Genomic DNA, 26787 nt, shown 5'->3' on the forward strand with positions numbered 1-26787 from the left:
ATATATATATATATATATATATATATATGCATGTGCCTCCACACCCTGGTTAGCCTGGTGGTGAAGGCACACACCTTTAATCTCAGTACTTAGGAGGCTAAGGACAGCAGATTTCTGAATTTGAGGCCAGCCTGGTCTACAGAATCTGTCCCAGGACAATCAGGGCTACACAGAGAAACCTTGTCTAGAGACAAAACAAAACAAACAAGCAAGCAAACAAAAGACAGGATACTGGCTACTAAAAATAAAAATTTTACCAGAATGAAACATCCTAGATGTCTGTCCAAAGAGCAAGCAGCAGAATAAGCAGAAAAGCCTGGCAATAGGAGTAGAGAGGGTGAGAAGCTGTGGCTCTGATTGGCTGGCAGGTGGGCCACACAATGGCCCAGCTTGCAAAGCTGTCAGATGCTATCTTACCAAGTCACCATACACATCAGCAAACATACGCCAAGGTTTATACTTCAAAGACATAAAAGTCTAGAGTTGCACAAAAGTCTGTTTGTGTGTGGATTTTTCTTTTTAGCTATTTTGCTTCTACTTCCTACAAAATGGAGAGAAGTAAAATGTCCTTGAGCTCATGAAAGGATAAACCAACTGTGCCCATACAATGGAAAATTCCAGTCACGGGAGAAGAGCAGCTACTGACATGTGCAAAGATAGCAGGAAGTTGACACACACTATAGTACGCAGTCTTTAAAAGCTATAGGCTGTGGAAATACATAACTGAAGGGATGTGGTAAAACCTCAGAGGGCATTGAAGAAGAATGAAAGCTGAGCAAAAAGGGACCGGAAGTAGAGATCTATTGAGATCATGTAAGCCTGTGTTTCTTACTATTTTGGGTTTGTAAGCTTCCTAGAACTGTCTACTAAACAGTTAATATATGCATGTATGCATGTATACCTGTGCTCAAACACACAAACACACACTAGCAAATGCACACATTTTAAAGTAGTTTCATGCTTTTATACTAATTTGTCAGAATTTATTATTTTATTACAAAGTATCATTTCTAGCCACCTGTGCAGCACAGTAACTCTCACTCAAGAACTAGCTGATCTCGTTCACAGCCATCTTTCTCATGTTCTCACTAAGCTAGTATTACATTCCTCAAATCCTTAACCAAGATGGATGTCTACAGCAATTGTGCCCCCCTCATCCCATTTCCAGTAACATAACCACTTGGGTTTCCCGACCTAAGGCAAAGACAACCTTCTGTGGGGACAGGTTTCTTGGTGAGAAAAGGATGTTTCCACCCACCTCTGTATATTGACACTTGCTCTGCTCCTGGCCATAAATCACTTGATGACATCACATTGTTGCTATAAATCCATGAACAAATAAGCTCTCCTTCCATTAGGGAGCATAAAACGGTCCATTTTCGGACTCAGGCTGCGTACTGTTTATGCGTTGCTTGCTGCTTTCAGGGTTTTTGTAAGAGAGCACCCAGTGTTCCTTTCTGGCCTCGCTCCAGAGAGCCGTGTTCATACTGCCCAGTTTCCAAGATATTTAGTGGGAACAGGGCATAACAGAGCCACATTTTCCATCGGAGACCTGCCCCGTTTTAGTTTCTTTTTTCCCAGATGTACTAAACCCACTGTTTTATGAGCATCTTCAAAGAAGGTGCACAGTAGCTCGCTTTATGGAGTATGGATTCTGCCACTCAGAAGAGAAGTCACGTGGTAGTGAAACCCAGAGCTTGCAAATGTGAAAATGTACATTCATAATTAACGTCAGTATTTGACTAGGAATTATGTATATATCTTAGGGAAAGTGGGTCAAGGGGCTAATCTATGGGCCAGGTGTAGAAGGAATCATAAACTCACATGGTGTAGCTGCTTCTATGGTGCTGAGGTTGCCTGTAAGCATCAAGCATTAAGAGCAAGGTGAGTCTTCAACCTGTCTATCCTTTACTGCAGCCTTTGACATATGAAAAGATGTTCCTATTCCAGCGGTTCTGAACTTCAGCCCGGTTATTTCATTTCATGGCTTTTGGCTTTAAGAGCTGAACCAGAAGTGAGTTGCAGCGAAAACAAGTCATGGTTTCAATATCTATCATTTTGTTAAAGAAAATACATGATAGGAGACAGTTGACTATATATACATATGTATAGAGATATATGCATATACATATATGCATCTATACAATGAGTATATACGTATGTACATGTATGTGCAATGTATATGTGCATATATACATGTATACATTTATGTATATATAAATCGCACATATATATATATTTTTTTTCAAACACGGTAAATAATTATTAGTTTTTGTTTTCCTTTGTATTGTTTTTACCTCTTGGTTTTAAGTTACTGGGTACTACAGATACCAGATGTCTGTCTTGTTATTTTTATGGTTCTTGATTTCACCTTTTTATGTAACAAAAAACACCAGGGAATTTAGAGGTCTGCTGGGGTGGGGATGCGGGCTGGGGACATCCTCGTGGAGACAGGGGGCAAGGAGGAGGTATGGGATGTGGAACAGTTGGAGGGTGAGGCAGGATGGGAATATAATCTGGAGTTTAAAATTAATTAATTAACTAATTAATTAATTTTAGAAAGGTATATTGCAACTTTACCTTAGACATGAGGGTGCTTTTGCTTTTAATCATGCATCATTAATGTAATATGTTGCTTAGGAACTGATCAGCCAGACCACATCTTAAGAGAAATGTCCTGATTTATTGGTGAGTCTTGGAGTAATAAATGATACAAATAGAAACCAATAGCAAAAATCATGTACACAGACACTCTATTTACAACAGCTAAGAAATGGAAGGGTCTAGATGATCATCAACTGATGAATAGATAATGAAAATATGGGACATATATACAATAAAATTCTACTCCTCTGTAAAACAAATGATATAGTAAAATCCCCAGGTAAATCAAAACAACTAGAAAATATCACAATGTGTGAAGTAACCTAGACCCAGGAAGACAAGCATCACAAATTCTCTTTAATCTGTCTATCCTAGACCTAAAACTTTAGGCTTGAGACTATAATACCTAGGGTAATAGGTATAAATGGGCCTTTCAGAAATATATAGTAGGAACCCTGGAGAGTATAGCACAACATGGGTGCTAGAAAGAGAAAAGTGGGGGTTGAGAAGGGAGAGGGAGAGTGAAAAATGATAGAAAGATAAATAATACTGAAGATGTTGAAAAAGCCAACAAGGAACTTATTATTATTTTATAACAGTATTTATTAAATACCCAAATCTATCAATAGATAGATGAGTGAGAGAGAGAGAAAGAGAGAGATGATAAATGGATAAATATAGATAGATAGATAGATAGATAGATAGATAGATAGATAGATAGATAGATAATAGGTAACGCTGCAGATTATACACACACACACACAGACACACACATTTACACACATTTGTATAATTTTAGTGGTGTTACTGACTATCAGACAAAATCCCTACTGCCATGCTCTTTGAGTTTTGGTCAGGTGAGGGTTCAAGTTATCACTGAAACAATATGGACTGTTATTGTTGTATCTGGTTGCCTGCTGGAACATGAACATAAGTCCCTGTGGATGAAGATATCACACACCTAAAGTCACACAACTTGGAGAAATCAAACTGGTCCTGACCTTGAAGCCTTGCATTCACTGATAGCACCCATAGCCTTAGAAGGTTCTGTACAAGTTGCCAAGGAGAAATATACTATCAGAAGTCCTAGCTGTTTACCTCTGTAAAGCCTCAGAACCTCACCAATAACTAGATGATATCACCAATAACTAGTTGATAAGATATCACCAGGGATACAGTGATGGCAGTTGTGTCTTGGGAGTTCGGCCTAGCCGGGCCAAAGCCTTATTCAGTAGGAAGGAATTCATCTCTGGTAAGGTAAACATAGCCACAAACCAATGGCTGAAGAAGTAATAAACCTTAGAGGAGAATCTAGTACTATCATGCTCCTAAATTAACATATGTTCCAACTGCCTTCTAAACACTTACATTCATAGACAAACTCAGATCACACTCATTAAAAATAAAAACAAAAACAAAACAACAACACAAACAAAAGCTTCATTTTACAGTAGACAGAGGCTACTATAGAGATATGCAACTGGTCAGAATGTAGAGAATGTATGACCTTGACACGCTCAATGGAACATATATAACACAATCCCTGTACCGAATGCTCACACTGTTTAAGAGGAGGTGGGGTGGATAGATTGCAGCATTGTAAAGACTGGGATAACTGCTGCACAGTAATGTCTCCTGGGTAGGGCAGGGGTGCTGCTCCATAGGCCCTAAACAGTATGATTGCCTGTGCAAGACCTACAAAGACCAAAGCAGTCAACATGTTAGCATGGAGAGATGAAAATTTAACATGATCCACCTCTACACAAAAAGCCACAGCCAGCCAATGGCTGCTGAGGGGATAGAGAGCCATTGTTTTCAGGAATGAGACCCCAACCCCCCAATAGTAAGTGATTAACATTAAACATATGCATATAATGGCAATAGTGACATCTAAATATAGATATATGTGGAATACTCTAAGTTGTATGATAATGTGGCCCCCAAAAGAGCCATTAACATTCTAATAAAAAGCCAAGTGCCAGGCAAGAGAAACTTCCCTTCATGTTTTTGGTCTTAGGGGTCCAAGAGACAGACCTCACCAACAAACAATAAAGAGTATTGCTATTCTTTGTTTTCTCTGGGAGCACCAAGCTAAGATCTCCTTGCTGAAGACACTATATCAGGCCAGAAATCAAACTCGTACTAACCTGAACATTCTCTTTCCTAGAACAGCTCTCACAATGTCCAAAAATACTATGCATGCTGACAAGGGGGAAACAATATCAACAGTATATACAAACCAAAACAATTATAGCACAGTTCAAGGATTTAAGAGATGATAAGGCAGGGGACAGAAGGGGTTGGAATGGTAATGTACAAATGCAGTGTATTGAAGGATGAAATTCTCAAGTAAAATGGAAAAAGAAAGATATTCATTGAGAAGTCTATGGAACAGTCAACGATGGATGCTCGGTTATAGCAAAGAGAGTGGGGATGGGGCATTATGCTTGAGTCCAGCATATCCTACACAGGCTCATGTTATATTGTACCTAGGACACTAACTCCAAGGCTGCGGAGCCTTTAGGAGACTGAACCTGGCTCACAAGAAAAAGCCACTAGCGGAACACTTTCGAAGGCTATAGTCACTTTAGGGTCTACCTTGTCTATTCCCATGTGAGCAGACAGTTATGCCAGGTTCCCACCTCCATAATAGTAAATACCTCAAAAACCATGAGCCAAAATAGTTTCTCTCCTGTTGTCTCTGTCATGTGTTTTGGACACAGTGAGATAAAAACAACTCCATGTAGGATAATGGCAGTAAGACTGAGAATCTTCGGTGGGTGTGGTGATGACCAGATACAATTTTGACTTCCAGGGATATTATCACAAAATTTCCTATTCAAACAGAATCACATAACCAAGATTACTGTTTCCTCTCTGTGTCCTCCATGTTGGGGGGGGGGGAATCCCCCAATTCTAACACAGCGAGGATGTCACTCAAGGATTTTCTTTGTTTTGCAGGCTTATTTTGTTTTTTGTTTTTTTCTTGTTTTCTGTCTTGGGGATTGAACCAAGGGCACCATGCCTTCAAGACTAAAGTCCACCCAATGAGCTACAGTCCAAGCCTGATTTAGTCTCTGATCTGGGAATCTTACTTATTTCAATGAAACGCATTCTTAAGCAGACACATATGAACATAAGTCATGTTCACAGGGATGGAGTGAGGAAGGTGTTACAATATTCTATTACCACGGTTACCCTAGTGCATAGGGTTTGGAAGCCACTGGGAAATTTTTCCATGTCTAGCTTTAAATAAAGACCGACTTTGATAGGGAACTGTGTCAGGTGTCTATCAATATTTGAATTAAGATTTAATTCGGTTTGCGGGAAAGACTTTTCTTCCCCTATATTTGTAGACCAAAGCAACTGGACAGAGCACCCCTGAAGGTAGAGAGGGGCTCAGTAGTTCATCAGACAGCTGCCAGGCTGAATTTGCTCTGAACTGTTTTCTTAGATGCTTCATGTTGGCCTGACTTTTGTTCCAAGAACCTGGTGTTTTGATTTAAAAAAAAAAAAAAAGAAAGAAAGAAAAGAAAAAGCTTTATATTTATATGTCAAGTGTCATCAAGGAAACATAATTATTACCAAAACTGAAGCAAGTACTATTAAATGTTTTCATTTCAATCTGGAAGTACAAGATGAAGAGTTTAATATTAACCCAGTCAGTTTCAACTTGATCGCCCTGTGTTACAGGCAATGGAATTAAGACATCACCAACATGGCCCTGCCACAAACAAGTGAAGCATTATGGAGTCTCCTGGTAGACTCACCCTACAACGAGTTGATTATATTTATATGTTTTCTTGCAAACTCTAGTGGTATTTCTCAAAAATTTTTAGGTGTCAACATATGGTTTCAATTTCTCCGAAACATATAACAGAGCCTGTTCTCAGAGAAAATGATGCCAAACAGGACTTATAAATGAATCTTGAGGCAAAGCTTAGCATCCTGCCCCTTCCTATAACTGGCAAATGCCTGAATAACCATCTCGGATGGAAAACTCACACCATTACCCAAATGAAGGTTTTTTTCAACTGCAAAAGGAAACAGGCTTCCCCTTTATGACACACACAAATGTGCAGCCTGACAGAAGTTTGATTATCAAAATTATATACGCTAGCCTATATGCAAACAGAGTTTTAAATATGAAAGCACTAGCAATTAACGTCTAGAAATAGTTACCTTTCTGGTCGATTTTGTGCCAAATTAGCCCAACTAAATCAGGCTATAAAAGTGATTTTAAAAATGAGACATGACTTTTTTTTTCATAATTCTAAACATCCCCTTTAGAATGCTATTGCTTGATAAACAGAAAAAAAAATATTTAAGGCTAAATCTGACTTCTAATAAAATATTGTCTGAACATCTGATTATGCCCTAATTTCCTGGCACACTGCATACTTTTAAAGAATTATTTTATCTTCAAGATATATTTTCACATTCACTATTTATTTATTTACACAGTTATTTAACATCTATGGGTTTTGTTTTTTCTGTTTATCAGTAGGCGCACATGTGTATATGCACAAGTCCATAATGTGTGTCTGGTTTTAGCGGACAGATGCAGGGATGTAAATGTAGATTTGGTCTATCCCCATATCCATACTGTGTGTGGATACACTTTTATGACTTATAATTGGTTGCAGTCATTCTGTCTAGTTGTAGATTCTCAAGGAACACAGACTGCCCGTCCCATCATTTTCCTGTCACAGGTGTCCCGGATGATATGTATATAATTCACGGGGCTAAAGATGCAGCAACGTGTGAGTGCAGAAAGAGCAAACACTCTTTTCATATTTGCCTGAAGAAATGGCTATATTAGTGAGGGGGGAAACACATTTTTGTCTACAAAATTGTCCTCTAAATTCCAAATGATTATCTGGAAATTGTAAACTATGATAACCCATTAAACATTATCCCCAAATTCTGCAAGCTTTATATGCCTGGCCACCTCCCGACAATGGCTGTTTTGTCTCATTGCCCTCATTCCCATGGTGTTTATAAAACACATAGATAGAAACAGACTAAATAGAGTCAGGCAGTTCTATGCCTGAGCAGCAGTGCTGAGTGTGTCGATTCCCTTCACCAAGCCAACAGTGTGTTTGTTGTAAGACCACCAAAATTCAAGTATACTTGTGTATACTCCTCTGATTAGAAAAGCAAATGAGATAATATGCGTTTTATAAACCACCAGCAAGCCAACAAAGTCAGGTTAAAACATTTGTAAATCCCTACATTGAACAGGAGGACATGAATGTGTGTGTCAATGAGCAGCTTGGGATAGTGTCTCTCTAACTTAGTTACTGTCTAAATACAAACCAAGAACATCTCCCTAGGCTAGTCAATGCTTTCCAAAGTTAAAGTACCATGTCTACGTAATTAAAAATTACTTTATTTCTGGATCACCTCCAGTTACATTTGTAAAAGGACTGGATTTTCGGTTATTTCCCTTTCTATCCTTATTTGTCTTACTTGTCAAAACGTACAATGTTAAAGTTACAAGCTTGGCTGTTGTCTGTGGTTGTTTTAAGCTGGAATGGCTGAGTTGAGCAGCTGAAAACAAAAACACCCCACCACATTGACAATAAAACATTAAAAAAAAACTATGTGGTTTTAATATAAGAAGTTATTGACGAGATGGAGAGATGGCTCATCAGTTAGGCGGACTTTCTGCTCTTTCAGAGTACCTGAGTTCAATTCCCAATATGTGTGTAACATCACTTACACCTGTAACTCCAGAGTCTGGGGATATTATGAACTCTTAGAGCTTCTGAGGGCACCTATACTCATTCACACACAAACACACACACACACACACACACACACACACACACACACACACCACAGAGAGAGAGAGACAGAGACAGAGACAGAGAGAGGGAGGGAAGGGGGGAAGAGGAAGGGAAGAAAAGAGACATGGCCAGAGAGAGAGAGAGAGAGAGATTGAGAGAGAGAGAGAGAGAGAGAGAGAGAGAGAGATGATTTAAAATATAATTACTCTACAGTGCCCTGACCTTTTCTGTATTGATGAGCATATTCTGTATCTGCCGTTTCCAGTGAGGTAGCCACTGTCTGTCCTCAACCATTGAACACTTGAAGTGTGGCTGGTATCTTTAAGGAATTTCTAATATCATTCAAGTTCACTTGACTTAACTTTCAATTAACACAGTCAAGCACAGCCAGCAGTCACCCTATTAGGTGGTGCAACTATAGAACCTCTTGTCTGTACCAGGCCAGAGTCCTCCCCATTCATGGTGACATGCATGGCAGAGTGTGAAGTGTTTACTATATAATGGCTCAAAGTGTAAAAGCGGATTATCTTCTAGTCATTAGAAGAACATTAGAGAGATGTTTCAGAAGTGAAGAATACTTGATGTTGCCAGGCAGTGGTGGCACACGCCTTTAATCCCAGCACTTGGGAGGCAGAAGCAGGCGGATTTCTGAGTTTGAGGCCAGCCTGGTCTACAAAATGAGTTCCAGGACAGCCAGGGCTAGACAGAGAAATCCTGTCTTGAAGAAAAAAAAAAAAAAAAAAAAAAGAATAATTGATGTTCTTGCTAAGGACCCAAATTCAATTCCCAACATTCGCATGGTGGCTCACAACCATCTGTAACTCATTGCTTTTTTCTGAACTCTGTGAGAACCATTCACACACATGGTATATGTTCAGGAAAAATACCCATACTAGCCCTTATTTCTTCTGAATTAATACGATCTCAGAGCATTTGAAAATCCCTTAGACGTGTCAATAGATCTTAGTAGCTTTCATCCCATGACAAGGAGAGAGCAGCAGGCATTTTAAAGTATAACTATGGCGGCTTTCGATGACTAGATCCTGACCAGCCCTAAATATCTACCATTTACTTCGAAATCCTCCCTGCTCTTGAAAAAGTATCTCTGTGGGATGGAATTAAATAGAACCTTTACTATGCTAATAATTTAAAGGCTAGATAAATAGATAAATTAATGAACTATAATTCACTTTAATTATTGAATAATTTTATAGCATTATCTCCAGAGAACCTTTCTGGTGAGAAAGACATAAAACTGTGTTTGGGATTGGTCAGATAAAGCCACAAAGACCATCAGTAATGGGAGATTTTTTTGGTATTGTTGACTGCATGCATGCCATTCTTTCTGCAGCTAAGATATTGCACTGGTAGCTCTTTCCTCTCATTTGATATATAAGACTGGTCTACCATGTACCAGGACTGCTGAGCAATACAACCATTTGCAACCCAGGGAGTGGGTCCACGACCCTGGTTTGCATTCTCCTTGCACATGTTTTCATACTGCGCAGTATAAAATTTGGGTTGGTTGAATCAGCAATGATCTAAAATAAAATTGAATTTTAAAACTCTCGCTAAAATTGTCTGTATACAGAGCACACCCTGATATCACTCTCTTTCTGTTAGTAAAGCTCTTTATGGAGTTAGAAGAATGAATCCACTACAAGCCTGGCCTTGAGCAACTCATCCTCCATCCACAAGCTCATTCTGGCTTTTATGTGCACTTGCCAGAAGTACTCGCTTGGGCCGATTAAGGAGAATTCTGATTTTAATAATAATAGTAATAATAATAAAGGTTATTCTTCATTTTCAGGAAGAAAATAGTGATCCCGTCTAACTTAGTCCATTTTGTACTACAACAGCAAAACACCTGAGGATGTAAACACATAAAGAAAAGAAACCACAGTCCTAGAGGCAGACAAAGTCAAGATCAATGGCCCGAACTGGCAGGTTATCAAGGGGAGCAGCATTTCAAGGTGGCAGTGTGTATGAGAGTGTCAGGTTGATGTGAGCATAGGTCTCCTGATAACCTGCTGGCATGGAAGCACACTTGCTCCTGTGAGACCTGACCCAGTTCATCAGGGTCTGATGAGACCTGGTGAGGTTTGTCAGAGTCTTACTCAACTACTCATGTTCATATACATACATAGGTTGGTGGCCCATGGTCCAGTTACCCTCTAAAGGCCCTGTCACCTGATAGGACATATTGCTTTAAGGAAGTACAGCTCAGTCTGAGTTTTAGTTGGATAAAACCATATATCCACCATGCTCCAGCAGAGAAGGGCTAGTCATTAAACAGGGTCTTCTGTACCCAAGCTGATCTTAACTTCAGTGTGTAGCTCAGGCTGTCCCTGAATATCTGACCTTCCAACATCCACCTCTTGGGTGCTAGGCACACTCCATTAGTATTCAAAAAAGTATTCCCATATGCATTTCATAAGGCATTACACCTTCAAAGGTGACACATTGGCCAGAGGACCCTGCCTTGCCCATGAAGCTGGCTCTAAAACACAGGAAAATCACCTACCTGCCCATCACCTCTTTACACTCCTGTGAGGAACATCCTGCCTCATACTTGAAGAGTGAGATGTCATAGACACACCAAGAAGAATTTGAACAAACGAGCTTTGCTCATTCCTCTTGTCTATTGGGTATAGAGCACATGCTGTCTCCCGAATCCCACTTCTGCCTGACTGCCTGTGCCAATACAGTTTTTCTATGCCTTGGGTCTTCCTTTCTGAAGAGGAGTTGGTTACATAGAACTTCTATTAGGTAAACATCTTTGCTTCTCCCTTGTTAGTCTGTTCTTTTGTCCATAGCACTCTGTGAACCCTGTGTGGCAGGAGGAACGGTGTTATTTTCTCTCCAGTATTTTAGACTTCATCTTTGGTCTGCCAATCTGGAAGAAAATCACAATCAATATTTTAGTGTGTGTGTGTGTGTGTGTGTGTGTGTGTGTGTGTGTGTGTGTGTTCAACAAATTAATGGTTACACTTAAAAACAAAAACAGAGCTACTGAGATGAGAGGGTATAGACGTCTACTGTGCAGACCTCGCACTCAGGGTTCAAAGCAAAGTTCTGGTAGAAGAAGACAACCAAATCCCTATACTTGTCCTCTGACCTCTATATGGTCATTATGTTACATAGGAGCACATGCACATATATGCAAACACACACATCACAGACACACACATTAATTAATCAATATATTGCATATGGTTTATCATTTCTTACAGCAAGAATTCCATTCACTATCTGTTATTAATTGGACATATTTTTCTCCCAGGCAGAACACTGATGTTTGTTTGTTTGTTTGTTTATTTTGAACTACATCCATCAAAGGAACAGTGACATTATTAAAAGGGCACAAAAGGATAGTTGAGAGGCCGTGGTTATATATGGGAAGGGGTTCCAGCTTTCGTTAGATTCCTTCCTGGTGTACTGAGCCGCTGCAGTACTTTTCCTGATGCATATTGTTGGCAGAAACCCTGGGCTTCCTAAGTCATCTGGAAGCCTGGCTCCATTTGCTTCAACCTGCCTGCCACAAGCGAACGGAGGCAAACAAGTGCTTTCTAAATGAAGAACGACAAAAATTGGCCTCATCCATCAGGCTGGCCATTAACAAATGCTGTCCCCCGGGGCCCATTTACAAAATTACTGACAATACAAATCTTGGTCAGGAAAAACAACTTTATAAGGCACAATTCTTTAAGCTTACAGTCTGCCCACATAAATCTGTGGCTATACCTGGCCTTGAATATATGCACACAAAAACATCTACATCTTTATCAAGCTCCCCTCTCGTCTCTGCATTTCATTTCCATAGCTGCAAACATCTGCTGGAACTGTACCAGTCTGGGTTTACTTGAGTTATAGCAAAGATTCAGGTGTTTGTTTTCCTTTTTTTTTTCCATTTCAAAACATTAGAAATGGAAAATGTGCACCACTAAATTAATATTTATGTAAATGGATTTTCTCCATATAGAACCAGTCAAGGAAATCATTTAAGACTTAAAATGTATTCCTTAGCATCAACAACCACGCATTCGCATACTAGATTTACATATCATAATTATTCATGAGTATTACTTTTCCTGATTTACCAAAAGAATTGTTTTAAATCAGCTTGGACTCATGAAACTGCCATAGAAGTTAGGCCTGATGACATTTGTTTTAATTCGTGAAGAATTGGTTTTTAGCAAATAGAGTTGTAACAAGAGTTCTTACAGACACACTTAGCTAGATGTGGTTTTTGACTATTAATTTCCAAAAGTAATGACAAGTATGAATCTCACATTGAAGGTGACAGAGATTCACAGGATCTAACAAATTGTTCCACTGATTGGTTTCATTTAAAAGTGTTTTCATTACCTGCCCTCTAGAGATGCATTTGGGGTGGGGGGTGAAGGGGGGAAGGGGGGTAAGGGGGGAAAGGGGGCGAGGGGTGTGAGGGGGCCATTTTAAGTCAGCCCTTGATTAGTCAAGATTTTTTCTTTGAAGACATCAATTCATGTTGATTTCATCTAATTGGTATTACAACCACATAGAATTGGTATTACCATACTTTTTCTTCACTTTAAAATATGAGTAACCTCTGATATCATCAAAACAAAATCACAAATTGAACCCTGCTACCTGTGTGACACAGGTCTGCCTTGTCTGGCCTCAGTGGGAAGCAATGTGCTTGGTCCTGTGGTGGTTTGATGCCACAGAGAAGGGGGATGCTAGAGGGGTGAGACAGGAGTGGGTGGATGGGTGTGTGGGTGAGTGGGTGGGAGAGTACCCTCTTAGAGAGGAAGGGGAGGGGGAATTGGGTGGGAGGCTCATGGAGGGGGGACCAGGCAGGGGGATATTTGAAATGTAAATAAATAAAATAATAAATTTTAGTTTGTCACCACGACTAGAAAGGATTACATAGTCCATCTGTTGCTCTGTAGAACAAGCCAGCCGATTTTTTTTTCTATAAAGTCCCTGATAGTAAATAGATTCCTTTTTAGAAAGTCACATAATCTCTTCCTAAACTAATCTAAGACAAGGGTAGCGGTAGATTTTACATAAACAAACAGCATAGCTGTGTTACAATTAAATTTATTCCAGACGCTGGAATTTGAGCTTCATATAATATCGCATTATTAAACACTGTCAGCATTAGAGACCCCATCTACAGCCCCTGATACCTCAACCACACTGTATTGAACTTCTAGCAACTAGGCTTTTATTTGCCTAGTTTGCTTCTATCCCAGACATCGGAGATTATCTAAGACCAGTGTCAGTGGCTACAAATGTTACTTTGAATAAAGTATCTAATAACTGGGAAATGCAGTAAAACTACATTTCTAGAAATTAATTGTAGAGTTGGCATCATTTAGACCCCACCATAACCAAAACAATTTAATTTGCAGACATTTGTCTGACATAGAGTGTGTGTGTGTACGTGTGTATATGTATATATTTATATTTTATATGTATTTATATTATATATGGTTATTGGTAAATATATGTATATGTTATATATTTTATTAGTAAATATAAATATAAATATATATATATATATATATATATATATATATATATATATATATATTTGAAGGATAATTGATAGATGTACATAGAAAACCCAAACCTAGTTGTTGGAAAAATATAAAAGTTTAAATAGATATTGCATTTGTCAGATACAGTTAGGTGTGTCCTGAGAGATGAAGTTTGGATGTGCCTCTAAAAGCCTCCATTGATAAGAATGTAAAGTATGGAGAGTTCTTGCCTATTTTAAGGCAAGTTGGTAGGGAGAGGTCTTATGGTTTTTGCTCCAAGACCAGGCAAAGCCAACTGGGTAGCCTCAAGCTACCCTGCCGTACAGGTAAAGTGGTTGAGCCAACCCTTACTGACTTGACTTGGAATTCCTCCCATCGCCCCACCCCTGCACACCCCCCAAACATACACCATGACAGTGACCTGGTTCAGCCTGATAGGACTAGGAAATGAGCTAGAGACTTCTTTTATTAGCAGTTGGACCTTTGACAGGGCTCTTTCTTTCTCTTTTGGCTTGGAAGGTCCTTTGTGAAAGGCGCTCTGAGTGAGAGATAGGGATTTTCTCTTGGGGCTTGCAGGAATAGCAGAGAAGCAGCTATCAGGACCCAGGTAAAACGGTATTCTAGCAAAGAGAGCTAAGGAGCCCTCTTGGGGTAGGAGAGCTCAAGAGAAAGGTAGACTAGCTCAGGAGAATGGCACAGATAGATTATTTCTAAAGAGCTAGCTGGTTAGTTGTAGGATCAGGCTTGTAAATAGGTATTTTAAACAGTTAAGAAAGTAAAGTTACCTTGCTGAGGTAGCAGGTTTTACCTCAGTGTATGCCTTCTGTGTATTTATTGGTATAAATACTGTAAATAGTTAAGAAAGTTTCCCATCCCCCCACTCTTCTAGCACCCCTCCCTGCTTGCCTTTAGAAACCCCCCTCTGCTCAGTTTCCCTGTGAAAGAGGGAAGCCTCTAAAAGACAATAACTAAACATGACAAAACAATATACAGTAAGATAAGGCAAAACCCCTCATCCCATAGGCTGGTCAAGGTAAAGCCAGTGGGAGAAAAGCAACCCAAGGGGCGGGCACACGAGTCAGAGACACGCCGAGAAATATGTTTTTTTAAAAAGAAAAAAAAATCAAATATACTGTTAGCACAAGTCTTTTTTTTTTTTAATTTCACACTGTACTTCATAAAGTGTATGTTTTCTTATAACATCATTAATACTTCCAGGAGCAGTTGGTAAAAGATGATCATTGGTGAAAGTTCTCCTGTGCGTTGTCACGCATTGGGCACTGTTTATAAAATTTGGATTTTGTCAGGAAGGGTGAAAGGGAAGATACAGGAGAGAATGTGACCAGTTGGGGCAGAGGAACATGCTGGATGTAGGAGAGGCTGGGACAGGAGGTGAGAATGGCCGTGAGGGCCAAGAAGGAAAAGCCAGAGTTACGTCATACAGTATATTTCATTATGTGAGGGGAACAACAAGATGAACCAACCAGATGCCCCAGAGCTCCCAGGGACTAAATCAACAACCAAAGAGTACACAAGGAGAGACCATGGCTCTAGCTGCATATGTAGCAGAGGATGGCCTTGTTGGGCATCAATGGGAGGAGAGGCCCTTGGTCCTGGGAAGGTTCCATGCCCCAGTGCAGGGGAATGCCAGGGCAGGGAAGTGGGAGTGGGTAGAACAAGAGAATGGGGGATAGGATAGGGGGTTTTGAGGGAAGGGGACCAGGGAAGGGGATAACATTCATAATGTAAATGAAGAAAATATCTATTAAAAAATAAAATTAAATTCACCCATCCAAAGAAAAAAGAAAAAGTGTTGCTACCGTCTCTGACCAGCAGAAAAGAAGCGACAAAACCCGATGTCCTTCTCAAGGCAGTTTATTCAGGAACTTCACAAATGTGTAGAAAAAGAATCCCCGACCTCTCTCCGCCATCCCCCTTTATCCCCTCCAGTCCACCCCCCCCCCCTCACCCCAGTCCACGTAGGCACAGTTCATTGGCTCAGGACTGCATTTGTCACATCATCTGATCTTACGTCGTGGTGCATCTGCGCAATGCAGCTCAAGGTACGTGACTATCTTGAAGGATATGAGGAAGTCAGACTTGGCAGCAGTCCCGGGCGCCATGTTGGGGCCGCGGCCACACCTGCTCCTCACAGAAAAGAAATACGTCGTTATAGAAAAGCCCTTCGACAGTTCTAATATAAATACTAGAAGCTTTTGTAACATATGACAAAATAACATAATAAGTTCAGAGGCAGCTTACCAGATGCATGATATCGAAATATGTCAAAAACAAAAAAGCCACACCCTTAGTAGGATGTGTAAGCAACCACTAGTTGCTAAACAATTAAATAACAAATAATGAAGCGTTCTTCAAATAAGTGATGGGCCATGTGACTAGAACCCTGGCCTGCTTTACCCTAGTTACGGCATGAAGCAGGTTGTTATCAGAGGTAGAGAGGAGAGCTGCAAAGTTTAGAGATGCTCAAGTAATTCAAGTCACAAGGTCAACTCTAAAATTGGAACATGAGTCAGGCTAAACTAAATCATCTTAGCTATTCAGTCACAAAGGTAAGACCTTACTCTTCACCATAAAGACTTAGTCAACCATTCAAACTGGGCATGGGGAGTCTGGGAAGATGGGTCGGTGGTTAAGGACACTTGCTATTCTTGCAGAGGACTGGGGGTTGGATGCATAGCTCACATATCTGACTACTTACAACCCCCTAGGACTCTAGCTCCAGGCAATGAGATGGCCTCTGACCTCTGGGGGGGCCACCTGCACTCTCATGCGCATGAGAACACAGAGACATACATAAAAATTAAAATGAATCTTTTGAGAGACACAGACACAGAGAGAGACAGAGAGGGAAGTGGGGGTGGGGGAGAGAGGGGGGTCTTAAAATGTGGCTTCTTTTAGATCTGGAAAATGGCAAAATGAAGAGCCTACTCCCTCCTTAACCTACCTGTTATCCTGTGGAAGGCAAATACACTCATTGTTTTGGAGGTACCCTCTTTAAACCTGAAGGAAACAAAGCAGCCAGATCGTGAAGACCCAGGACATACAGGACACAGAGGGTCTAACCACTAAGATCTCAGAGCCTCCCTCCCAGGTTATTAATATTGCAAGGTACTCTTCACTCTCCACACCTCCTCCTCGTGCCTGATCACAAGAAAACCACGAATTTTCCCCCCTTTTCTTTGGGTCTTTTTTTTTTTTTTCTGAAAATTTCTGTCACATAAAAAATCCTATATTTAATATTTGCTTTCTTTTCTCTTGCTCCTCTGTATTTCCTGGTAAGGCTCACAGTCAGGTAGGTACCTTGCAAAGGGTAAGTAAGAAAAGAACACTTTTATTCCCTACAAATCAGTCTTCAGAATTCAATGAACTGCTTAAAATTTTGTTGTCTAGCGAAGAATTGACAAACACACGAACAATGGCAGCTTCCTGATTCTTTTAAAAATTGCTTTCATCATTTTACTATTCTTTTCTCTTTCCCCAGTATTCTAAAAGTCTGGAATTTAACCTTACGTGGAAAAAAAAAATCTCTTACTGATGAAAAGGGTCTCAGGAAAAAAACTAAAAATCACAGTTACTTTTCCCTCCAGTATTAAGAGCCAAACTGGAACATTTCCTTTTCAGTTTGTTAAGAGGAAGGCGACGGGTGTGGGTGATTACCCACGGGACGCCTCTGAGACAACATCATTTGCATATCTTAACAGCCTCCCACGGAGCCCTGCGAGCCGAGAAGAGTTGAGGGATATAGAGTTCCTTTAGAGGAGCATAACCAGCGGAAATTACCACTGATGTTAATTTGAAACAGAAAGAGATAGCCACACTGCTGGGCCTTGAGCTGGGGCACAAAGAGGGCCTTCTCTTGTTCACAAGGTGCTGACAGTGAGGGTGAGCGCCCATCCTGTGCAGCTGATGTCAGGAAGGACACAGCCTTAAATCTCAACACCTGGACAGAGCCTGGGAGACTCTGAAAGAAACCGACACAGATGGTTTCTCACACTGCCACAGCAAAGAAAAAAAAAATCCCCCAAAGCAACTGCAGCTGGTTCATTTAGACACCAAGTTTTAAAAGGGAAAGAAAAAAAAAATCTTTTCTTTGACTTAAAGAAAAAAAAAAAACTCATTAATCAGTACGAACAAATTAAGCTGATTAATAAAGTCTTTCTGATGCCCCCTTGTTGGATATATTTGTGTCACTGTTCTAGCTATGACCTCGGAAGCTTTGTGTTGCCCAGAGTAACCATGAGATACATCAACCCACTTTTGCTCCCAATACTATTAGAAAGAAGAAGAGAGGTTAAAAAAAATCATTCCACTGCTTCGCAGAATTTTACTCCGTTTGTTGTCTCTCCTAAAATTATCCTGTCCCCAGCCCCTGTGTGACCTGGCATAGAATACACTGGAAATTTTGCAAATACATATTTAAGACTTATATAAGTCACATGACTGTGACTGTCCCCGTCAGCCTGCTTGTTTTGTAAAATACTCAGGTTCTGTGCATCTGCCCAACTGGGCATTTGATGTCTGAAATGTATACAGACTGAAATTGTTGTGTTTTATAAAAAAGAGAAGAGGACACGATGTGTTTTGGTAGACGTGCCCCATGGGTCCTCTGAGTCATCCCTTCCCCTGGAGGTACCAGGGGTATATAGGATGGATATAATATGAAATAGAGTTTATTTAGGGCATGGGAAGGGGAGTTGGGAAGGGAGTAGAGACAGAAAGAGAGAGAAGAAGGGAGGGAAGGAGGGAGGGAGGGAGGGAGGGAGGGAGGGAGGGAGGGAGGGAGGGAGAGAGGAGAGCACAGAGAACAGAGAAGAGAAAAAACAAGAAAAGAGAGAAGAGAGGCAGGCCAGGAACACATGGAAGGGAGATGGGGAGAGAGGGAGAGAGAGTAAGAGGGATAAGAGAATATGAAAGAGAGGAGGGGGCAAGCAGCCCCTTTTATAGTGAGTCAGGAATACCTGGCTGTTGCCAGGTAACTGTGGGGTGGAGCCTAGAAGGAATGCTAACAGAATCATTGGCCTAAGGGAACAGCAAAGCATTCTTCTCAAAGAACAACAAGGCACATCAAAAGGAGGCTGGACTAGAAAGAAAGGTCTCTATTTCCTATAGAATCCAAAGAGCACTGACAGTCTGCAGACATAGAGCAGTGAGCATAAAGGCGTGGTATAAATGCCCTCTGCCTAAGTGTACAAAGAGACTTTTGCAAAGTAATGTATTGCAAATGTAGGGTCAGGGTCATGGTCAGATATACTGACTTGGCAGGAAGGTTAAATCTCTCTCTCTCTCTCTCTCTCTCTCTCTCTCTCTGTGTGTGTGTGTGTGTGTGCTTGTGTACATGTTATGTGTGTGTGTGTGTGACGCATGTTATATGTATGTGTAATGCATGTAAATACAGTATATGAGCATGTGGTTGTGTGTGTGCAGGTGTGCAGGGCCATGCATGTGTGCATAAGTCAGATAAAGACTGTTTTGTTCTGCCATGCTAGGTCTTATTTTAGACATCATTATCATCATCCATGAACCTGGAGCTGACTCCTTTTCCTCTAAGCTTCTGGGGAAGGGGGAGGTATTTTGCTATTTCCTTCTATGTATGACCCTGAAATATTTTTACGCAAGTGAGTCCGTACCAGATAAAGAATGAAATAGCAATACAAGTGAGGGTAAACAGACAGCCCGGGAAGGTTCTAGAACATGTGTGCAACTTGATATTTTTAATTTATTAATTATGACAATAGAGTTTCAGGAAATGAAACCAAGAAAATAATTAAAAGTTAGAAAATGGTGCTACTAGGCTATCTTTGGGGTGTGAATACCTGGCCCCATCTCTTTCCCTAGAGCCTACGCTTAGACTTGAGCATAAAACAAAGACAATAACATTTAATTACTAGGCTAAAGGAAAATCCAAAACACTGAAAAAACAGAAGTTCACAAAAGAAAGCTTCGTTTACAAGTAGAGTGGAAGCTGACCGACCTCTGTTTCCCTGGCTCCCGGGACCTCAACAGCTTTCAAATTGCTTAAATAGTTAGCGAGGAGACTGAAACACTGGCCAGAAAAGGACATAAATCCAGAATTAATTATAAGGACTTAAATGAGCAGGAAGAAAAAAGGCTCAGTGGATCCGAGTTTATTGTGAGATGTAGGCATAATGAAATTTTCATTGTTTTTTAGTTTAAGGAGGAATTAATTGCATATCACATTGCAGAAATTATAGTGCTGGTCGAGTTGCCTTAAGTCACAGCAGTGTTTGTAGATCACTGATGTCTTGTCTTAGACAATTTATGCATCACCTCGCTGCTAACTATTTAAGCAATTTGAAAGCTGTTGAGCTCCTGGGAGCCAGGGAAACAGAGGTCGGTGGCTTCCACTCTAGTTCTAAAGGAAGCTTTCTTTTGTGAACTTTTATTTTCCAGTGTTCTGGATGTTTTGGTTCTTATCAAACCCCTGTCCAATTTGACACATTGGCTAAAATTAAGGAACATTTAAATAGGCCTCTTAAGAGACCTTATTCTTTTAATGTGGGACGGCTATCTCTCCCATCTTTTTGCTTTCCAAAAAGCCACCCTTTTATCTAATTACAGTGCAGTAATTACAAAGTCATTACTTTTAGGTTGTTTTCAATTTATGAAGTGGTGTCCTGGTTAACTGGACACCCTTTGATGGTCCCTAGATCAGTAGAGAAGCTATCAACTGACCGATTAATTAACTTTTAACCTTCTCTAGCTAGCAAAATTTAATTTATTTTCATGCCATGAAAGTGAGCTAAACCTTTGAAAATGCCCAAATTTTCTCACCCATGCTTTCTTAAGTACATTGCACTTGAAAAATGAACCATTTTATATTAATGTGGTGCAAATTGAGATTGGTATTCTGTGGAAGAAAGGACGGGACATTTCTGTCTAATGGTTGAATTTTTATATTTTGTTGATCATCTCTAAATCACTTTTCTTCTGTGGAATGATTGTTTAATAGACATATGGAAGATTAAGACTCTATGAGAATTTCCTTTAAAACCAAAATTAATTACCTTCTGAAGTTTATTCCTGAATTTAGTGCAAACAATGAAATAAGAAAACAATGATTAACTGTTACTTGGTAAGGACAGCAATCTCTTCTTGACATAAGCAGTCATCTAAATTTTAATTTAAGCAGAGATGTGCTGAAATCTACAAATTCATAGTCAATTTTGGTAGTCGGTGTTTAGTCAAGGATACATGGATGTCATTAATAGTTAGCTTTGTTGGTTGTCACAACCTGAAAACAACCCAGAAAGAGTTGCAATGAGGGATTTTTTTTTAAACAGTGGATTGGTCTGTGGGCATATGTGTGAGGCACCATTTTCATTAAGTTCATTGACATTGGAAGATACAGTCCACTGTGGGCAGTACAATTCCTTAAAGCAGATGACCCTGAACTCTACAACAGTGGGTAAATAGAAGCAAGTAAGGATCTAGGTACATATTCATTCAGTTCTCTCTACTTTTGACAGTAGATATGATATGACTGATATTTGAAGTTTCTTTACTGACTTCTCCACAATGAGGGGCTGTAACCTGAGATTGTAAGCTGGAATGAATATTTTTCTTATGTACTCTTTTTTTTTTTTTTGTCCTGGCATTTTAATACTGAGAAATGAAACTAAGACACAGTATTATCCTTGAATGGTTTTTAGGTGTCAGGGACTGTTATGTTTTATATGGGTTATGACTTAGACTTCAAAGTCGCTTTATAAAATGCATATATTGTCATGCAAAGTATAAAAACACCCATGTGATACTGCCCCTAAAGAGGTGTGCTGTATTTATCTTGTGTCCTTTTTCTCTACTTGACGATATTTTGCTATCATAAAGCATTTGAAATTCACCTGGGGACTGTCAGATCATCCCCTGCCTCGGCTTAGTTCTGTCAAGCAACTACTGTTTTTTTTTTTTAATATTACCATAAAATATTTATTTCACAAAGTAATACACCTCTGATTTTATTTTCTTTTTATTTTATTTGAATTTTTGGTAATTCCCTACTGTTTTCTATAATTTAATCTAAACTCCTCTGCTTGTTTCTCTTCACTACTGATCAGCATTCAATAGTGTGGATGAAATAGAGTTTTAATACTTTGTTCATTGAAGGTTATCTTAGTGCTTTCAGTTTGAAGGTATTACGACCAAACTGATATATACATTTGCTTCGCCAGTTTCTGTGTGGTGTAGCAGTGCTTCCAACAGAACATGTCTGCTGTCTGACTCAGGCTTGTGTTATCTCTCTCATTGGACCGAGTTTGACTCTGCTTCATATTAGTGCATGAAAGGTGGCCATAGCCACTCTGGATCAGTTCTGAGCCTGGTCCTTAGGAAGCTTGGCTGTGTTAAAAACCAATTTCACCAAGAAGTCAGTTTTGCACGCTATCCATAAAAAGAGAGTTAGGTGGAGAACCTAGAAGCTTTGAACACAGGCCGTAGCTTGATGCAAGTCATCAACTGACTTGCTCTTGAAATGTGAACTCACAACAATATATCCTTAAGTCAAGTCAGTTCTGTGTACAAAGTATTGGCCCTTGGGCAGCAGCATGAACAGATTAGTAAAGTGGCCATTATTTCATATTGCACACTTTGTGGAGTATTGTGACATACCAGTACATGCCTGGAAGAATGTGCAAATGTCCCCACCCATTAGGACATGTGGAAGGCAGAATTTGACATTGTATGGCATTCTTTATTCATTTCTCCATCTTATTTTTTAAGATGTATTTTCTTACTGTTAATGTTAGTGATGAGTCTGTGTGTGTGCGCCTCTGTATGTGTGTATGGGTATTCATGTATGTGTCTGAGTGTGTGTGTGTGTGTGTGTGTGTGTACGCAAGCATGCCCATGGAGGTCAGAGGTATTAGATCTTTGGATGCTGGAGTTACAGGCAGTTGTATGTCACATGACCTGGGTACTGAGAACCAAGCTCCCACTTCTGCAAGAAGAGAACAACCTTAACTGCTAAACTGTCTCTTCAGTCCCATCTTACTTATTTATTTTTTTAAGACAAGGTCCCTCACTGAGCCTGTAAATCACAGTGTCTGTTGGATGGGCTGGCTTAGGAGACCCAAGAATTTGGGTGTCATTTCTCCTCACTGCTGGGCTTGCCAATCGTGTTACTATACCCTACTTTCTCTTGAGTACCGGAGATCTGAAATCAGGTCCTCCCGAGCAACCTACAGAGCCATCTCTGAAGACTTCTTTTCTTCTTCTGACTTTTTAAAAGATCAGCAATACTTTTAACACTGGATGTGGAGACAGTCCTGTATCTTTTAAACTGAGTTGTTTCTAAGTCATTCTTGATTTTCTTTCATTCTTTAGCCCCAAATTGGAAATGTATACTCTGGTTACATTTTACTGGAACTACTGAAAAGAGATTGCATAAGACAGAAGATAGAATGCAAGGCATGCTCAAGCTTTGTCTGTCTTCTTAGAAGTTCAGTGGAATTTATGAACAGATGTAATTAAAAATTCAGTTAGGACCTTGGAGCATATAGCTCCTATGGATCCTAGATGGAAGCCTGATAAGGGACTATTTTCCTCATAAGGCCACTTTTGAAACTTCATCTTTGCACATTTAGAAGCCCCACTACCAGCTCACAACTTCTGTATCTCTTTCAGAAAAATAAACCCCTCTAGTGAAGAAATTCATGTAAAAAATATTGACACTGCAGAGTGAACTATGTAAACTGCCACAATATATCTATAGATACGCAGCTCTAATAGATACATACCCCTTTGATTTTGAAACATTGATTTTAGGTATATATTGAAGGGTATTCTAGAAGTCTCCTTGGCCATATTATCTTCTATTCACTCAGCACTGTGCACACAATATTATATGTAGCTGACTGGTGCATATGGAACGCACAACCCTGGGCAATGAAATCGTCAAAGTTCACACATATTCACTTATGAAATAAAACTATTTTGTTGGAGAAAGGAAGTAAGTTTCAAATAGCAGAAGCCATTTCAAATTAACAAGGAAAAAAGCTTCTTGAAAGAGTTATTATGTTTTCGTACAGGTGTTTACTCTTAACTATTACAGTCACAATGTCAACTGCCGTCCTCTTGGTTTGTAAGAGGGTGAAGATCAATACAAGCTGTCCAGTATTTTATTCAAAACCTGTATTTTTATTTTCTGCTATTAAATTATTTTAATGTGTGTGTGTGTGTGTGTGTGTGTGTGTGTGTGTGTGTGTGTGTGTGTGTGTGTAGGGGTGTATGTGTACCAGGATACAGATGGAGGTCAAGGAATACCATTTGGGAATTGGTTCGTTACTTCCACCTTGGGATCTGGGGGTCAAACTTCTGTCATGAGACTTGTACAATAAGCTCTCGTCTACCTGCTGAGCTACCTCACTGACTCTTGTTTTAAATTTTTAAAGTCCCAACCACCTCTTTTGTAAAATGAGATTTCCTTTTCCCAGCTGAGTAGCATGATATAAGCACACACGTAAGGACACACAGATACTTTCCGTAGTTAGACACATGATGAAGTTTCATAGACAACTCAGAAAATGAAGAGAACTGATGCTGATGCTGATGCTGATGCTGATGCTGATGCTGGTGTGGATGTTGATGCTAGTGCTGATGCCTGTGCTAGTGCTGATGCTAATGCTGGTGCTGATGCTGATGGTGGAGCTGATGCTGGTACTGGTGCCTTTATATTATTAAGCTCATTAATCTAGAAACCCAGGACATTGTTTCATTGAAGGGAGCAAGACTTATTTTGCACCATACAAGTTTATTTTCTTATTAGCTTTGCCATTGATTTCTTTCATTTTCATTGGGAGATGCCTTGTCAGGTGCTTTATGGCTGCTATACCAATAACTTCTGAGCTGGTGAGATGGATCATCGGGTAAAGATCCTGAGTTCAACCCTCAGAATCCGCATGATGAAACCAGAGAGCCCACACCCGCAGATTACCCTCTGACCTCTACATACCTGACCACCCCCACAACACACAAAGATGTAAATGTAAAAAATGTGTTCAAGGGCACCTATCTGACATTAACTGTTCGACATTACTGTCATTAGACTCATTTTACAGGTAAAGAAAACAGCATCGAAAGGGTTAAACATACTACCCTGGCAAGCAGTGACTAATCCCTAACTGAATACATGTCAAAGCTGAGGTTTTATGAGACAACTGATCTTTCTACGTTCCTCTTGTGGCTTAGCCATCACTTGCTACCCCTGTGCAATTCTTACTGGCTCTCATGGCGAAATTAATAATAATAATAATGACAGTTATTATTATTATCATTGTTCAAACTATTGAAAAATCTTATTATGTTATGTGTAATATAATAAGATAATAAGTATATTTTATCTTTATATAATAAGTAATATATGTAATAAGCATATATATTTTATCTGTATAATATCTATTCTGAAAACAGTAGAGCTCAGATGAACCAGAAGCAATAAGTTTTACATTCTTATTGTAAGTTATTATGAAAACTAAAAGACAAATGTCCTTGGGACATGGTGTTCTCCACATTTTTAAAACTAAAATATTTTGCTAAGTGAGTTTGCCAAACCCTAACACCTAGAGGTTCCCCATCATTTTTTAAAATAAGATACTACTGCCACTGTGTAATTGCCTGACCTCATCTTTGGATGTCCTGTGATGCTTGGTTTTAAAAGCAAACCCCGAAATACCCAGGGGTCCACAGTAGGGAGAGGTGTTTGGGGTTCAGGTTAGCCACCTTTCCCACTCAGAACACCACATTTGGCTGACTGTCTCCTCTCAGGGCCTGACAAAAACCAGAAGGCAAGCGTGTAGAGTCCAAGTTCTGAGCAAACAATTTAGTCTTCAAAGGGCACAGGACGAAGAGAAGGCTTGAAATTTCCCATAAGCCCGTCTTCCTTCAGACTCACAGACTGGGACGCAGAAGGCAGGGTCTTCTGTGGTGGAAGTGTCATCACCAGACCAGGCCCGAGGCAGGAAGCCAATAAGGTTGTCCTTAAGTAGAGCAAAGAACAGCCTCTGGAAGTAAAAACACAAAAAAAGCAAGCAAGAAAACAAACAAAAATCAATATACTTGCTCCTCACTCTCAGATTTGAATGGCTTGGCCCTGAAAGTTCCAGAAGAAATGATCAAGTTTCACCTGTGTCTATCATTGAATCATTTCCCAGGAGACTGCACTCTGCTGATTAATTTTCCTAGGAACTTTTTTTTTACACATTTCCCAGGAATACTAACATATTTCCTGGAAGTCCTTTCTCAAGTTCTTGTGTGATGATTATTTTTTTAAAATTGTGTAAAACATGAATTGTGAACTTAGAAATTTTAGCTTGGAAAAATACTCATTTTGTTTTTGTTTGTTTGTTTCTGTTTTTTTGTTTGTTTGTTTGTTTTCTTTGGTTTGTTTTGGTTTGTTTTTGAGACAAGATTTTGCTGTGTAGCCTTGGCTGTCCTGAAATTTGATCTGTGGACCAGGCTGGCCTCGAACTCATGGAGATCTGCCTGCTTCTGCCTCCCAAGTGCTAGGATGAAAAGTGTGTACTACCATTGCCCTGCAGTTATTTTCTTGTATTAAACTATATCAAAAGATACAACACAAGATTATTATCATGGGAATATCTTGCCATTAAAAACATCTCATAGATGTGTATGCATGTGTTTGCTTATTTGTATGTGCATGTATGTATATGCCTGTGTATATGTGTATGTGCATTTATATATGTGTATGCATATTTGTATATGTGTATATGAATTTGTATGTGTACATATCTGTATGTATGTGTGTGTCCATATGTGTGTGCATGTGTGTAGTGTGTATGTGTGTGTGTGTGTGTGTGTGTTATTCTGGT

The 26787-nt window shown here is 39.7% G+C and overlaps 1 long non-coding RNA gene across 1 annotated transcript in view; it reads left to right on the top strand.

Annotated features, from left to right (window-relative positions):
• Positions 1 to 1832: 1832 nt before the first annotated feature.
• Gm30337 overlaps positions 1833 to 26787 on the top strand; it is a 37349-nt gene continuing 12394 nt past the window's right edge. Inside the window, exon 1 of the long non-coding RNA XR_389113.1 lies at positions 1833 to 1884. This is a non-coding gene — a long non-coding RNA (predicted gene, 30337). The remainder of the gene's footprint in view (positions 1885 to 26787) is intronic.

Source organism: Mus musculus, chromosome 11, assembly GCF_000001635.26.
Source record: "Mus musculus strain C57BL/6J chromosome 11, GRCm38.p6 C57BL/6J".
Taxonomy (NCBI): domain Eukaryota; kingdom Metazoa; phylum Chordata; class Mammalia; order Rodentia; family Muridae; genus Mus; species Mus musculus.